The 15,218-nt window shown below is 40.9% G+C and overlaps 1 long non-coding RNA gene across 1 annotated transcript; it reads left to right on the top strand.

Annotated features, from left to right (window-relative positions):
* The first annotated feature begins 627 nt into the window (after positions 1-627).
* On the top strand, positions 628-12,923 carry LOC311517496. The gene is made up of 3 exons (XR_014710724.1): positions 628-703; positions 12,469-12,675; positions 12,777-12,923. It is a non-coding gene; the product is annotated as an uncharacterized lncRNA (long non-coding RNA).
* The last annotated feature ends 2,295 nt before the right edge of the window (positions 12,924-15,218 follow it).

The raw sequence follows: 15,218 nt of genomic DNA, 5'->3' as shown, positions 1-15,218 counted from the left end.
TCTTGTGAAAACAGCTTTTGTTGTGAGATTTTCAGTAGTGAAAGCCTTCATTAGAGCTGCAAGAACATCCTTTCTTACAGTATTTTGGCACTTCTCATTCAAGTCCTGGCCAGAATCAAGATGAATGTGAAAATGACAAAATAATTTTTAAGTCAGTGGAAATGTTTTGTACTTCAAAAAAGGAATGGGGTTAATGTTTAGCTTGGGGCCAAAGTTTTGATCATTATTATTTTTATCTCTACCATTTCGTACATCTTCAGTACAGAAATCATTTTGAAAGATACTGAGTCTGAATTCCTATCTATACTTCCAACAGGGGAAAGATAATATTGAAGGAAAGGCACAGGCACAGAACTGGGAGTCAAAACATCTGGATTCTGCAGATCTGCAACTCATTATCTCCTGATTTTGGGCAATTCACTTAGGCCCAGCAAGGTATTAAGTAGCTTTAAGTATGTGAGAGGTCTTATTGGATTCAGTGGTGCATTCAGTAACACTATAAGATATTGGAGCACTGTAAACAATTGTGATGGATCTGCAAAGCAGCAGACTACATCTCCCATCAGCCATGTCCTCGCCACTACACTTCCCTTTCCTTGAACCAGGATGTGGCTGGGCTCTCTGTGAGTGAGAGATGCTTGGCAGCAGGGAGCTGGAGAGAAGCCCCCAGGAACTTTGGACAGAGTCGCTCGTGGAACAGACTGTGAGTGCCAGACATCACAACTGGGTGCAGATCTGTGTGGGACTTTGGGGTAGCAACAGCAGCTGTGCAGGGAGCCAGTGCAGTGGGGCCCCTATGTAGGGTTGTCAGTTTTGGTTGGATGCTTTCCTGGAGGTTTCCTCACATGACATAATATTTAATTAAATATTAATCTTAAATTCCTGGAGACTGTAGCGCAATTCTGGAGGGTTGGCAACCCTACGCCCTATGAGAGACTCTAGCTGAGCCTGGCCTGGAAACCTGCAAGCTCCTATTTGCTTGAATAGAGACTAACTGGAAAGGGCACCCAGGCACAAGGACTGAATTGTCCTGACTCTCAGTTGGACTGTCCTAGGGACCTAGATAAGAACCGCCATTATTCACTTGAACTGTAACTCTTAAGCCTCTATACCTAGGATATTGGCAACTTTTCCCTTTCCTGCCAGCCATTTCCATTTTCCTATTAAAATAACCTTTCCCTTAGCCATGTGTCTGAGTGGTTATTGGGATCCACTAGAGCTAGTGCCTAAAAGGCTTAGCTGCTGAAGGGCTTACAGTCCTTGCCCCGAGACATGGTACACTGGGCATGTTACTTGCAGCATAGGGATTCTGTGCAGCCACAATAGTTACATATTTTTTGCCTATAATTAGCACACAGTCATTACTTTTCACGCTGTGGGCCCAAGCTTTGGGAAACAGCAAGTGATGTGTATAGGGCCACTTAACAATGCCAAGCATAAAGAGGAGTATTGAAAGAATGCGGAAAACAAGCATACTGTCAGTCCTCATGCAGACAAAACTCACCTGTGTCAGGGCTTCAGGATTTGGCCTTAGGAAAGGCCTTCTGGTCTATTTTTTGCCCCTCCTATGAAGTAGCTTAAATAGCTACCGAAACGTGCAAAACAGAATGTCTATTGAGATGGAAAATGCCTAGAGGTGAACTATAGGGACCAGTCCTCTGATGAGGAAAATTTGTATTAGGAGGCTCTTGGACAGGGTCTTGAGTTTCATAAACACTGATTCTGGTTGTCAGGACATCCTTCTTAACAGACCGTAAACATTTTTATGCAGAGCTGAATAATAAGGCACAGGGGTGTATGCATATTATCAATCACTCTGGTTTATTATGCTGCTCAGGATCTGTAATAGTTAGTATGAATTATGTTGTTTCTCCTAGCAGAATCTCTATACATGGGAAAATCAAAACGTATTGTGCCACCAGATAAATATACTAAATGTTAAATAATGATGGGCAAGGCTTTGCTGTGGGCATACAGCCCACAGTAAGAGGTGGCTCCCCAGTTGTGTATGGGATGCGGGCTAATTTGCAATACCTCTGTCAGGAGTGAAGCATCCTCCCCCGTGTGTCCAGCTGGCTGGCACATGGGGCATGGATTCAAGGGTCTGTCTTGTTCCTGCCTCTACCTGTCCAGTTGCTCCTAGGGGGAGGCATCTGGGGCATAGCTCCTTGGCTTCTGTGTATGCTAGGACTGCAAATGTAGCTGGCCTTTATAGGGATGCACAAGGAGTGATACTGACTTCCTCTCCTCCTCTGTGATGCCACATAAAGGCTAGGAAGTATCTAACCACTGAGGGCCAGTTTTTGACTGTGGCTATGGTCCTGAACAGGGGAGTAAGGGGACGAAAAAGAGCTTCCTTCCTTCCTTCCTCGTGTGGGCTACTTGCATCAAACATTTGGACAGGGAGTGGAAGTAGCTGTGGCTCCCCTCCTTCCCCTCAGCTCCCCATGCACCAGGGGAAGTAATCTGCACCAAATACAGGGCTGATACAGACTACTTCCCTCCACTGCAGCAAAGGGAGGAACCAGACAGTGACTCTGTGTATCACATTCCTGTGACACTAAGCACCCATGTATTCACACCCTACACACCATTGTAATACTTTTTGTACAGAATACACCTTGCATCATATGAAGACTAATAACTCCCTGCTCATTAATATTCTTGTGTGATATATGCACACAATGGGTATTAAGAGTTATTAATACATCCTGGAATTATAACTAAAATGTGTGTAAACCAGGTACATCAGGGAGAGTTGTTAAATAGGTCTATCCTAAACAAAGGAATGTGTATTTACGTCAATTTACATATTAGCAGTAAACAGACCCAACAAGCTAACAACAGGTGGAGGCAAACCTCATACTAACAAGTGGGGGAGAAGACAGCATGGTGTCCATGCCCAGCAGGAGAGAGAAGCTTTGTCTGGGTTTTACTTTTCAGAAGAATTCATTTCAAAGGTTTTCTGGTCTATAGAGACAGGGGGCTGAACCTCAAGCAATAAACAACGGATTGTATACTACATTACTGTATTGTAAAAGTGTATAGATTGAAGTCTTTTTTGAAAGTTAATGACCCACTGGTGATTAATAGCATTGTGAAATGTATGTATTAACAGTATATAAGGATACTCATTGATACTAGGCTTTACAGTCTGCCCAGACAGGAGAGAATGTCACAACTATGGCCTGATCTACGCTACAGAGTTAGGTCAACACAAGGCCGTTTACGTTGACCTAACTATGGAAGTGTCTACACTAAAATGTTGCTTGCACTGATTTAATAACTCCACCTCTATAACAGATGTAGAGTCAAAGTTGATGTAGTTAGGTCGACACAGTGTCAGTGTAGACACTTTGTGGCTTATATTGACTGTTACTGGTACAAGCATCCCAGGTGAGGACTCACACTGCCAATATAAGGAGTGTGGACATGCAAAAACAATTTAATTACTGCAGCAGCTGTATGCCGATGTATTTAGGTTGACCTAATTTGGTAGTGTAGACATGCTTTAAATATCTGTCTCCAGTGAGTTTAGACAAGGTGTCCAAAAACAATGGAAGCCCCATTTACATAAAAATCAGCAAGCAGATGGGAGGTCCACAAGAAGGGAAGAACAGCATGAGGCCATCCTGCCTCTTGAAACAAGTTAACTGAACTTTGAAAGATATAAGCAAGGATAGAAGCTATCTTTGGCATCCATCACTAGACAGACACATGAGGCCGGAGCTCTTGTAAGCTGAGAAAGATGGGTCCTCCAACCAAGGTGGGGGTTGAAGTCTCTGGAACTAAATATAAGTGTTCACCTGCTTAGGCAAAGATCTTTCACCTAAGAAGACAAGGGAAGCTAGCACCTTATACTTTTGTGGAAGGTCCTGACTGAGGGAAAGTTAGCTATGGCTGGGAAAAAGAATGACTGGTGAGAGACACCATTTTGAACAATGCCTATATCTTGCTAGATTAAGTTTTAGGCCTTAAGATGTGTGCTTTCACTTTTATTTGCTTGTAACCCTTTCTAATTGTATTTCTTTTACTTAGAATCCCTTAACCTAAGACCTATTGTTAAATATTTTTTTTATTTTTACTATAAACCTACTCAGTGGTGTTTAAATAAAAGGAAGTTTCACCCTTGTTAAGTTAATAAGCTGTGATGTGGTTTTTGTCTCTATACAGGAGCAATACACTTTATTATTTCTCTGAGCCATCCAGGAGATGGTTGGACACTTCAGGGTACACAGTTTGGGGGAAATTCGGGATGGGAGTTTGTTGGGGTCATCAGGTTACTTGTAACCAAGGCTGGTAGAAACCAGTGACTGTGTGCTGCTGGCAGGCTGCTGGGGTCAGAGCTGTTGGACCAGGGCTGCAGCTATCCACAGACACTCAGGGTGTGACCTGCATGATGGTAGGTGAGCAGCCCAGGTTAGGAGCTACAGCAGCAAAGCATTGTGAGGCACCCAGGGTTACAGGGCAGGCAGTGACACAACCCCTCCCTGGATTGCACCCCAGAACATGACAAATCCGGATTGCACCCCAGAACATAACAAATCTGTACCTGGGGAAGTGCAACTACGTGTAGAGTAAACTTGGTTCAGTGGTTAGGGGCTTACCCTACAATCTGGGGAATCTGAGTTCAGGTCTTTGCTCCATCAGAATTTCTGTGTGATATTGGGCAAGTCACTAAGCTTCTCTGTCCTTTAATTTCCAATCTGTAAAGAGAGGATAATACAGGCATGTTGTGAGGCTAAATGTATTAAGCATTGTGAGACAGTCAGACACCATAGCAATGGGGGCCATATTAGTACCTAAGATAGATGTCGATAGATACTCAGGGCTTGTAGGAAACCTGCAGCTGAGCCCATGGTAATCAACTTCCCCCTGACAATGTGTCACCTACTATAGGACCTTGATTGCTCTACTAGGCTTGCCATGATACTGCAAGTAAAAACGCAAGTCCATACTTACAACAAACAAAAAACCCTAGGAACTGAATTTATTTCATTTACTCTTGTATTCAGTTGCTGAAATATGGTTCATTCTGCATGGCTGGAACACAAAATCAGCATGCACAAAGTCTCCGTAGGGGACTCAGTAGCTTTGTTGGTCCCCAGGATCATCATTCTCAGCATGACCAGTCTGAGGAGGTTCAAGTCTCTAATTCTGATGTTATTTTTGGAAATGGCTTGAGTTTCTGCAGGTTTGGCTTTAAAGTGAGATTGGAGTCATGCTTTTCAGTCCCAGGTGCCAAGCTAAACTTTTCCCTTGGTGTGAAAGCATGTGTTTACCCATGTGCAAACTAAACTACAGTGTGTTGCTGTAATTGCATTTGTAAAATCTCTTCCTAAAATATTAGCTCTTCGCTTCCATGGAAAAAAAATAAAAAGAACAACATGTTAAGTTTTTGTCCATCTGCACTGGAGGGGGAAGAGTTTAAAAATGAAAGTCACATGCACAGTATGAGCTACTTTCCTTAGAATTAAAATAACACGGGGCGTCAGATGTTTTCATTTGTTCCTAATTCTTTGCCCTACAGTATCTGCTCCTGTGTTACTTGATAAAATTCCACGTTCCCCAACTACACATTCGTTATTGCAAATGCCTTTCCAAACACTTCATATAAACCAGGCTTTAGATAGTTCACAACATTCTCATAAATAACAATATTGTGAAAGGCAGTGGAAGGACAGACATTCTCAGTGCCCTGTCCACAGCAACATAAATTCAATAACCAGTGATGAGCATAAGTCACATTACAAGGTACAATGTTGAGTTTCTGTAAAATCATGCTTCCTGTGCTGGCATATTAAATGCTTACTGAATAGTTTGAAAAGCCCATTCTAAATTCTGTATACTTATGTAAGTCGTGCTTGCTGGTCTTTTATTAGATCATAAAAGCAAATTGAACAGGGCAACCTCATACAAAAGCTACCCAGGACACTAATTTCATAATAGCCATGTGAAATCCAAAGCTGGTTGAACGCATTGGTCTCAAATAAGGAATGAACAGAGCCTTTACCGCAAATTCAACCCGAATCTCTTTTGAGCTACAGAAAAAAAAAATCCTGATGCTGTCTTGGCCCTAGTAAGCTATAGAGGCCTGCTGCCACCATGGTGTTTACACCGCTGCCTTTCCTTGGAGATTTCACGAGATGGGAGCAGTTCTAGTTTCTGCTCAGGGCTCCATAGAAATCCTGCTGGTGAAGGGTGCAGGAAAGATGTGCTGATTGAAAAAGTGCATCATCCACATCTTGGCCAGTGGGGCCCCCAGTCTATGGGCTGCACTGATTCCTTACGGGTTCTCCAATGAAGAGGGAAGTTGTTGCCTTGTGCTCCACAACCTCCATCACTTGGGCTATTCTCCATCCAGGGCCCTGCACCCTTGCCTGTGCCAGTAGAAGCCTGAGTAATCCATGGTGAATTTAACCCATTATTTTTCATTTTCCTGTGCATATCTGCATTCAGGCTGGTAGTGGCAGTGCTCAAATAATGCAAGAAAGTCCATTCACCTTTCATTTTTGGCTGGAAGAGAAACAGGATGTACAAGAAAACTCAGGATAGAGATTGTTCCCATGAGCTTTCTACCTTGCAGTGCCAAGAGATCCAAATAAGTATCCAAGCTTTTAAGTACTCACCTGGACAAAACACTGAACCTATTGAGGTTCATCATCAGATATCATTAAACTCTTCTGACTTTATCACCCCCTTGAGCAAGTAAATCCATCATCTCAGCCCCCTGCACTCTCCTGTAGAGTTACGTTTGGAGAGCGTATCTTTACTAGGAGTTTTAACAAGCCTTGAGCAAACAAATCCATGAAACAACCATTGCGAGGAGATTAATGTGAGGGCTGTCTCCCTTTTCAGGATGCTGGCAGGCATCCACAGAAGCAAACACACAACGTGATACCCTTAAGAAGGAAGGGCAAAAATATCCTGTATTTCTTGTTCAGTTCAGGAGCCCAGAAACCATGTCCATGGATGGTTATGGACAAGCACTTTAGCACTATGATTAGCACATTTTCTTACCACATTTCATAACATCGGCTGCTAACACTTAATGCTTTAGACTAGTTGTATGCATTCAAAGCTCAGAGCTAGCATTTAACTGTCCAAGGGTATGGCTACACTGCCATCACAGAGCGTGACTGCGGCTCATGTTGACATATATGAACTAGCTTTGATCTAGTGGGCCTGGGTACCGGAGCAGCAAAGTGTGGCAGTGCAGACTTCAGTATGGGCTGCAGAAGCCAGCCCAGAACACCGAATAATTACTTGGGCTAGTATTCTTTTGGCATGCAGAACCCCGGGCTGCTGCGGCATCACCGCTTTGGTGCCTGAATTACCTACATTAAAGCTAGCTGGGGGATGTCTTCACAAGCTACAATCACATCTGGTGATTGCAGTATGGACATATTCTAAGTTCAGTATTTGGCTTTTCTGGGATTCTTTTTTTCACAGGCAGATTTCGAATGGCAGATGGAGGTCGGGAAGACAAGTGCCACCTTCAGAAGAAATGCAATCAAGATAATGCAACCTGCTTCTCTCATATCAGAGCACACATTCATTCTTGCTTATGTAATTGGGTCTCTTACGGCTTGTGCTTTTTATACATAAGGAAATGTTCATAAAACCCTGTCAGGAGGGAATAATGTGGAATCCAGTTGTGAATGAGAAATAATGATACGCAGCCACAAGCAAAGTTAAAAAATATCTTGTGAAAAATCCTAACAGATATTGTCAAAAACATAATAAATGGAAAGGGAACAGCTCTGACAGTTCTTGATTTTGAGGCTTCCAAAGTTTCTGGGTGTTTGAATCCAGCATGTCAGGGCAATAGGGACTAGTTGTGAATTTTGGATCTGGGTTAGAATTTCAGTCTCCACTTTTCAGAGGTGTTGAGTCAGCTAAGTCCAAGAAAAGTGTTCACAATGCAATTTGGAACAATGGGAAACTCACTTGTTTTCATATTTTCTTCCATTCACAAGTCTCAGACTGGGTACATCAAAAGGTTGATTTAGGTTCATAAAATCTATTGAACAAACCTGGGAAGATTTATGGTTTCACATGATTTGATATGAACTAAATGAAAGTACATGGTTTTGACTGAGTTTCACTTTTAGGTTTGGGGTGAGAATACAGCATTTAAAGCAAAACTTGGAGGGGATTGTAGATTAAAATTAGTGATGGCCTGAACTGAACCTTCAGATCTAACTAATCCCTAATTATTTTATAAAGGAATTTATATGTCCCCCCTTTAGCCTCACAACACCCTTATGCAGTAGGATAGTATTATTTTAGAGGGGGAACTGAGGTACAGAGAATCTAAGTGACTTGACCAGGTTCATGCAGGATAGTTGTGGCAGAACAGGAATTGAACCCATGTCTCCTACAGCCCAGATTAATAAGAACATAAGAATGGCCCTACTGGGTCAGACCAAAGGTCCATCTAGCCCAGTATCCTGTCTTCTGAAAGTGGCCAGTGCCAGGTGCCCGGAAGGAATGAACAGAACAGGTAATCATCAAGTGATCCATCCCCTTTTGCTCATTCCCAGCTTCTGGGAAACAGAGACTAGGGACATGTTCTAACTGCGCAACCACTCTCTCTCTCTTCATGCGAGTGAACTCCAGCTCAGATTCTGAACTTTCTCATACTGTGAGCTATTCAGATTCAGTATTTGGAGTCAGTCCATTATAATGATAGGTTGCAAACCAGATCAAGGCTTTGGATCCAGATTTTTATTGAGCATCCTGCTCTAACTGAAATCAAAGAAGCTATTCATGGGAACAAACTCCAGCAAAGTGAAACTGTTTTCAGACACAAACAGAACTCGCCAGATAGAGAGATAAGACAAGATGTACTCAGATGTGTCTTTTTCTTTATAGTGTATTCTTTTTTAACAGATGCCCTTTCAGTTGATAACTCAGGTTTTTTTTGGTACAGGTGCATGGTATGGTGTATGAAAACATTTATACTACACATGGGCTCACACCAACAACATGCTTTAATGCACACCTGACATTGGGGAAACCAGACCAAATCTTTATGACTGGCCCCCACTTATCTCTATAATGGGCTGGCAAATATGATTATGGCTGCAAATTTTGCTGCTTGGGTCCATTTTTAATTTGCATACATATGTCTTATTTATATTTTCTCATTCTTGCTGAGCAATCATAGTGCTTTATGGGAGTCCTGGCCATACTGCTTCATGGGAGATGTAGTCCATCTGGGGAACCCAAATTAAGGCCTCTTTTCTTACGTACTTTAAAAGTATAGCAAAAATCGAGCAGAGGAAAGCAGGGGTCTTTACAAGGGCTGGTCAAAAAAATGCATCAAATTTGTTTTTGATGAAAAATTGGGCTTTCAGTAAAATGATTTTTTCCCCCTGGAAAGTGTCAGACAAAATGAAAAAAATTCAGCCAAAACCTCAAACTGAAAACCCCTGCTGCAGTGCCTTCTGGGAGATGCAGTTTTGGTACCTCATGCCATCAATTTCCTCTATGGGCCAGGTTCCCAGGATGGTCTACATTTCCCATGAAGCAGTATGGCCAAGGACTCCCATAATGCTCTGTGATGGCTTAGCAAGCAGGGAGACAATGATGTATCATGGGAGATGTAGTTTGGTCAGAGAACTCAGTGCCTATCAGGGAATGGGGGCGCAAGAAAACAGAAGTGTAACTCTGATAAGGTACTGTGGTGTCATTTCTAAATTTAAATTCTTGGTTTTAACGCAGAAGTTTTTGTCTGAAATATTGTGGGTTTTGGATGAACATCTTTGGCTTTCAATTTTTCTCCAAAAAGTCAGAAATTTCCCTGAAAACCCCACCCATTGTGTAACCAACTCTAAACATTGCCACTGTTGCATGTATTAAAAAGTCAGTGGGAGTACTGTGTATGGAGTGGTTGAAAAATCAAGCTCTTAGGGCTCATTCTTGCTCCCATGGAAGTCAATGACAACATTTCCATTGCCTTCAGTGGTACAGGACAAGGGACATACTGGGCATATGCTGTACATATATTATTCTTAGATTATGCTCTGTGTTCACATTTTGTGGTGGCCAAGAGCTACCAAAAACGCAGGGGTTTCTTCCATACACAGTGATCAAAAAGCCAGTAACAAATTGTGCAATTTTTTAAATTTTTTAAATGTATTTCTTAAATTTGACCAGCTCTATATAAGAGAGCTAAAAACTTCCAGCAAAATAATTTGTCTGCATTTTTGGGGGGGTTATTCATCAAAGAAAAATGTCACAAAAAATTTTGAAAAATTTCTACTTTCTTCCCTTTTAGTTTGTACATGCCCTATTTTTCTTTGCGTTCTGGCCCCATCTTTACTACTTTCCAGGTCCATTTGCTGCTTTTACCATCCCATGCTCTTTCTTTCATTCATACTTTCACCCTACAAATCCCTCTTCTCGTTTTTCGTTTCCACATTTCATAGCATTTGAACCTCAGAGTGGAGTGCTGGTTAGGCTTGGAGAATGGGCTAGAGCTCCAAGGTTCTGTTGTTAGATATGTACTTTTAGACAAGTTGTTTAACCTCCTGGTGCCTCAATTTACCTGTCAGTAAAATGGATTTTATCTACCTTACAGAGATTGTTTTGAGGCCTAATTAATTCATGTTTATAAAGTGTGTTGAGATTCACAGGAGACAGGCACTATATGAGTCTCATCCAGCACCAACAAAGTCAGTGTTGGATTTGCTGTTGACTTCCACTAGAGTAGTGGTTAAACTGTGGTTAATCTAAAGCATTATTATCATTTAAAAATCCCCCATCTTTGTGATTGGTGTGCTGCTCCTCCCAATCCTGCAGCTCCTGAACTCTGCTAAGATGGCCGCTCACAGGCAGGACAAGTCAGTGGCTCTTCATTTTAAAGTGGAGTGAGGGGGGACTAGTGGATTAGTAATGGCGGTGGGAACTCCAAGACTGAGCAGGTGGCAAAAACTTGGCAAGTTAAGGCATGTGGAACAGGTCATAGCCAAGTTGAGTTGAAACGAAAAATCCCCACACTATTTTAGTTTTGTACTTGGTATGCAAAGAGTGAAGGATTATTTATTTATTTTCACATTACTCCTCTTTAGCCACATTCAAAATGCACATGTTTAATCTAGACTTGGAAGTTTCTGAGACAATAAAGAAAATGTAACTGGAAAATACTATACCACAAACTTGGTGTCATGATGACTTTACAGTCCATATAGCTATAAACTAATTAACATTCTTCAATAAAAGGCTAAGAAAAGGCCCAATAGCATACAATTTTCTTTGGCAAAAAAGCTCCCTGCTTTAAACACAGTGAAAAGACTTGTTTGGGTTCAAAAAGGGTGACAAAGGCACTGTGTTTTGCTATCATTGGACCACTATCAAATTATGTGTCCAAAACAAATGAATCTGTATGGAAGTAGTTAAAATACTGAAGTAAACCAGTCCAATTCTTTTAAAGATATTATTGCTAGCCATATCCTCCCCCATTCAAAATCTGCATTGGGAGATAGGGACCCACTTCAAGTAAATGAGTCACTTTTGCTTCCTAGCCAGAACAATTAAACTTTTTGTATAAAACATGACCTGAAGCCTGCCCTTCACCACATCATCCCTCCTCAAACTCCCAGAGGTCAGCTCTGACATTTAACAGCTCACAAATTCAGTTGCTTGGCTTCTGAGGCCAGCTTCATGCTTTTAAAACTAAAATTAGGTTTTGGGATTTTTTTTAAAAAGTCATATAACATGTTGTCAGTTCAGCTTCCATACTGTCCAGCATTACAAATGTCCTTCTATCATTCTGCAGAGGGAACATGTTTTTACTACATTTTACACAGCAGCTCTGAATTGCAGAGGAACATACTGTCGCAATGAACATGCTGCAGCACTGGAACCAAGGTGCGAGCCTGCATTATAAAACTGAACTGAATATAGAATAGAAACAAGTCAAAGAAATAGTTAATGCATTTTGCAACTTGGTGCTTCTTTATTGCTAGCAGCTGAGTAGTTTGGGGTGGGTTTTTTTTCTCCATCCTTATTGATCTCTTGCCATATTGTGCATACAATCCCCTAACAACATTAGCTCATTTCTACTCCAGTCTTAAAGATTAGCTCATCTGGGTTATGTATTTTGGTGTGTAGGTGTTGAGTGCTAAATACAATTTAATGTTTCATTTCTAAAAGGCATTCCTAACAATAACAGCTACTTAATTAGCTTGATCTTTTGATCTATCAGACAGGATGCAAATAAGATTTTCATTCTTCTGGTATTGCTAATGGCAGTGGGGGAAGGGGTTTAAGTTATCTATATTCATTATTTTTTCTCAAGAGTTTCCCCACTTTTCTGGAATGTTTCTTTTACAGTGGTACTATGAGTGTTGTAGTTTTGTTCTATTAATGTCCATAATTCAGGGCTTCAGTAATTTACAGTTAATAAAGATAAACAGTTTTTGCCCTTTTAAAACCACCTACCCTTTGTATTTCAAACAGGGCTCATCCTGGGAAGCCCTTTAAAGAGCCTCAGATTACATGGATTAAGTGAAGCCCAACCAGAAGCTGAACTATGGTTGTGAGGATTACCCCAATTTTCTTCACTTCAAGTCAGTTTCCCTCCTGTGCACGGCCAGGAGAACACAGAAACCAGACTCCCCTTGTGCAAATCCTTCCTCAGACTCATTGCCCATGCTGCCCACAGAAGTGAGTTTAAAACAAGTACGTTTTTTAAAAAAACAGACCTCAAGTTCTTCCCTCCTCTGCATTTTCAAGGCCTTCATGTCATCTCTGTGTCTATCTTTCAGACCCTGAACCTACAAATGCTCAGCATGGAGGGATCCCTGCACCTATGAGGAGACCTACTGACGTCAATGTAATTTTACACTGGTATGATGGTACATGTGCATGGATCTGACTCTAAGCCTGTTGGGGCCAGGGCTGTCTTTATGTTTTATGCCTTGTACACATTTTTAGCACTAAACAAACAAATAATGATAACAATATAGGTTTCAGAGTAGCAGCCGTGTTAGTCTGTATTTGCAAAAAGAAAAGGAGGACTTGTGGCACCTTAGAGACTAACCAATTTATTTGAGCATAAGCTTTCGTGAGCTACAGCTCACTTCATCGGATGCATTCCGATGAAGTGAGCTGTAGCTCACGAAAGCTTATGCTCAAATAAATTGGTTAGTCTCTAGGGTGCCGCAAGTACTCCTTTTCTTTTTGATAACAATATAGTATTTTCCCTATACAGATTTTCACACCATATTTCAGAAGCTGGCCACTGAGATGCTACAAAATGAATCCAACAGCTCCTCACAGAATTTCACGAAGTGGTAGAATTTAGAGATGAAGAAGTCCCATTAAATTATTCATTCTAGCCTGCCCTCGACCCTTGTCGATGACAAAAACCTTCCATGGTGTTCTCATTTGCCAGGAAAATGAATTTCATATCATATATAAAAGAAAGACTGTAGGATCAAGAATGGAGACAGACCAGAAGCCAGATCAGTCTATATTTGCTCCCTTTCCTCTTTTTGCAAAAAACAAACAGCTGAGCTGCTCAGCTCTTAGGTAACAGGCTATTTTTGTCTTTTTGTGAAAACTGCTTGCTCCCATTTCTGGATGACATGGACTTTACCTTGGTGTGCCCTTTGTGGAGCCATAATCCCATATGGCACTGAAGTCTGAAGAAAAGAAAATAGTGTGTGTGTGTGTGTGTGTGTGGAGGGGGGGGGTGTTATTTTTTCAGTCAGCAGTTTTATTTTTTATACCCAAACTTCACTATGCCTCTGTTACACCAGTTTAATTTCCCATCTCTCTAAACTGGGACAGGGCTAATTGTGACTGTGTACTTTTTAATTTAGTACTTCAAAAGCACACACACTTTATTTTGACGTTAATTTAACTGAAAATAATAAGAATACAGGAAATTAGGCAAAATATTAAGATTTTTTGGTTTGGTTAGGTTGGTTTATTTTCATTTTTTGCTCATTAACGCTTGAAATCTTATGGGCTGGCTTCCAAACTCACTGAACTCCTGCCATTCAGTTAACTTTCGTGGGAAATGAGATTGCTCAGCACTTCTGAAAATCAGGCCATTAAGGCTTGATCCTGTTTGAGCGCATTTATCTCCCATTGAGGTCAGTGAGTATGGAAAGCACTCAGTACTTGTCACCAGGTGCTCATTCCCTTGAAGGATCAGGTTCTTATGTAGGAGACCTTTTTAGGGAAGGGGCCATCCACCTGAAATGGAAATTAATGAAGTTTCAGGGGTCCAAAGAGTAACAGAATTCCTGACAGTGCTGTGACTGAGTGAGGCAATCAGTGGAACAAAACCAGATTTTAAACTGGCTCCCCCTCCTATATTTTTAATACAACAGCCAAAACTAGAGGACAGTGCAGGTCAATAGAAATACCAGGTGGCAAGTTGAAAGTAGGCCAAATTAACCCAGACTTCTGTGTTTGGAATAAGGAAAGGGTTCTAAGCCCTTCATAGGTCTTTGCCAGATGCAATACTGATTAAAACACTTATGACAACAACAACAATTACCCCCTTGTGTATTTCATTTTAGACATAATGTAAGATTAAGTGGAATTCTTGTCTAGTTTTCAAAGTACTGTTGCTCAGTGGTGTTATATGAATATAGATGCAGCATTCTGTTTCATGATATACAGTAAAAATTGGGCCTTAGAATTAATTTGTTTCATATGTATGCACCCTACAAATTACCCATTAGTTTTAATGTTATATTATAAAAAAGCCCAATACATCAGACAGTCCTAAATTATAGTGCACTCTGGGGCTATATTTAAATAATTGTTTGAGTTTAATTTCTTATTCTGATCAGTCTATTGCAATTAAATTATATTTCTACCTACAGAATAAAATGAGTTAAATAAAAAGTGAGATCTAATTAAGTGCTAATTTAATAATTTTTAAATAATTCAATTGTTGCATTTCCTTGGGCTACCACATAGTACACACTGTGAATCAGACATGTATGATCTTATACAGTAGGTTTCTCTGCTGTAAATATTCCTGTTTTCCCGCCGGAATTTCAATGTAGTTTATTTAGATTTCAGTGTAAAAGAAACTCCACCCCAAGAGGCACATTTCCAAAGCTTTAGGTGCCCTTGGCGTACATTAAAAAACACAATAACACCAGAGTTAAAAATTATAAATCATTCAGAGCAGTGTTAGCACTTTTCCTTCCTGTCGTCAGCACAATATGACTTAACCTACTCAC

Source organism: Lepidochelys olivacea, assembly GCF_965140295.1.
Source record: "Lepidochelys olivacea isolate rLepOli2 genome assembly, chromosome: 3".
Taxonomy (NCBI): Eukaryota; Metazoa; Chordata; order Testudines; family Cheloniidae; genus Lepidochelys; species Lepidochelys olivacea.
This window is presented reverse-complemented; position numbering and strand designations above follow the sequence as displayed.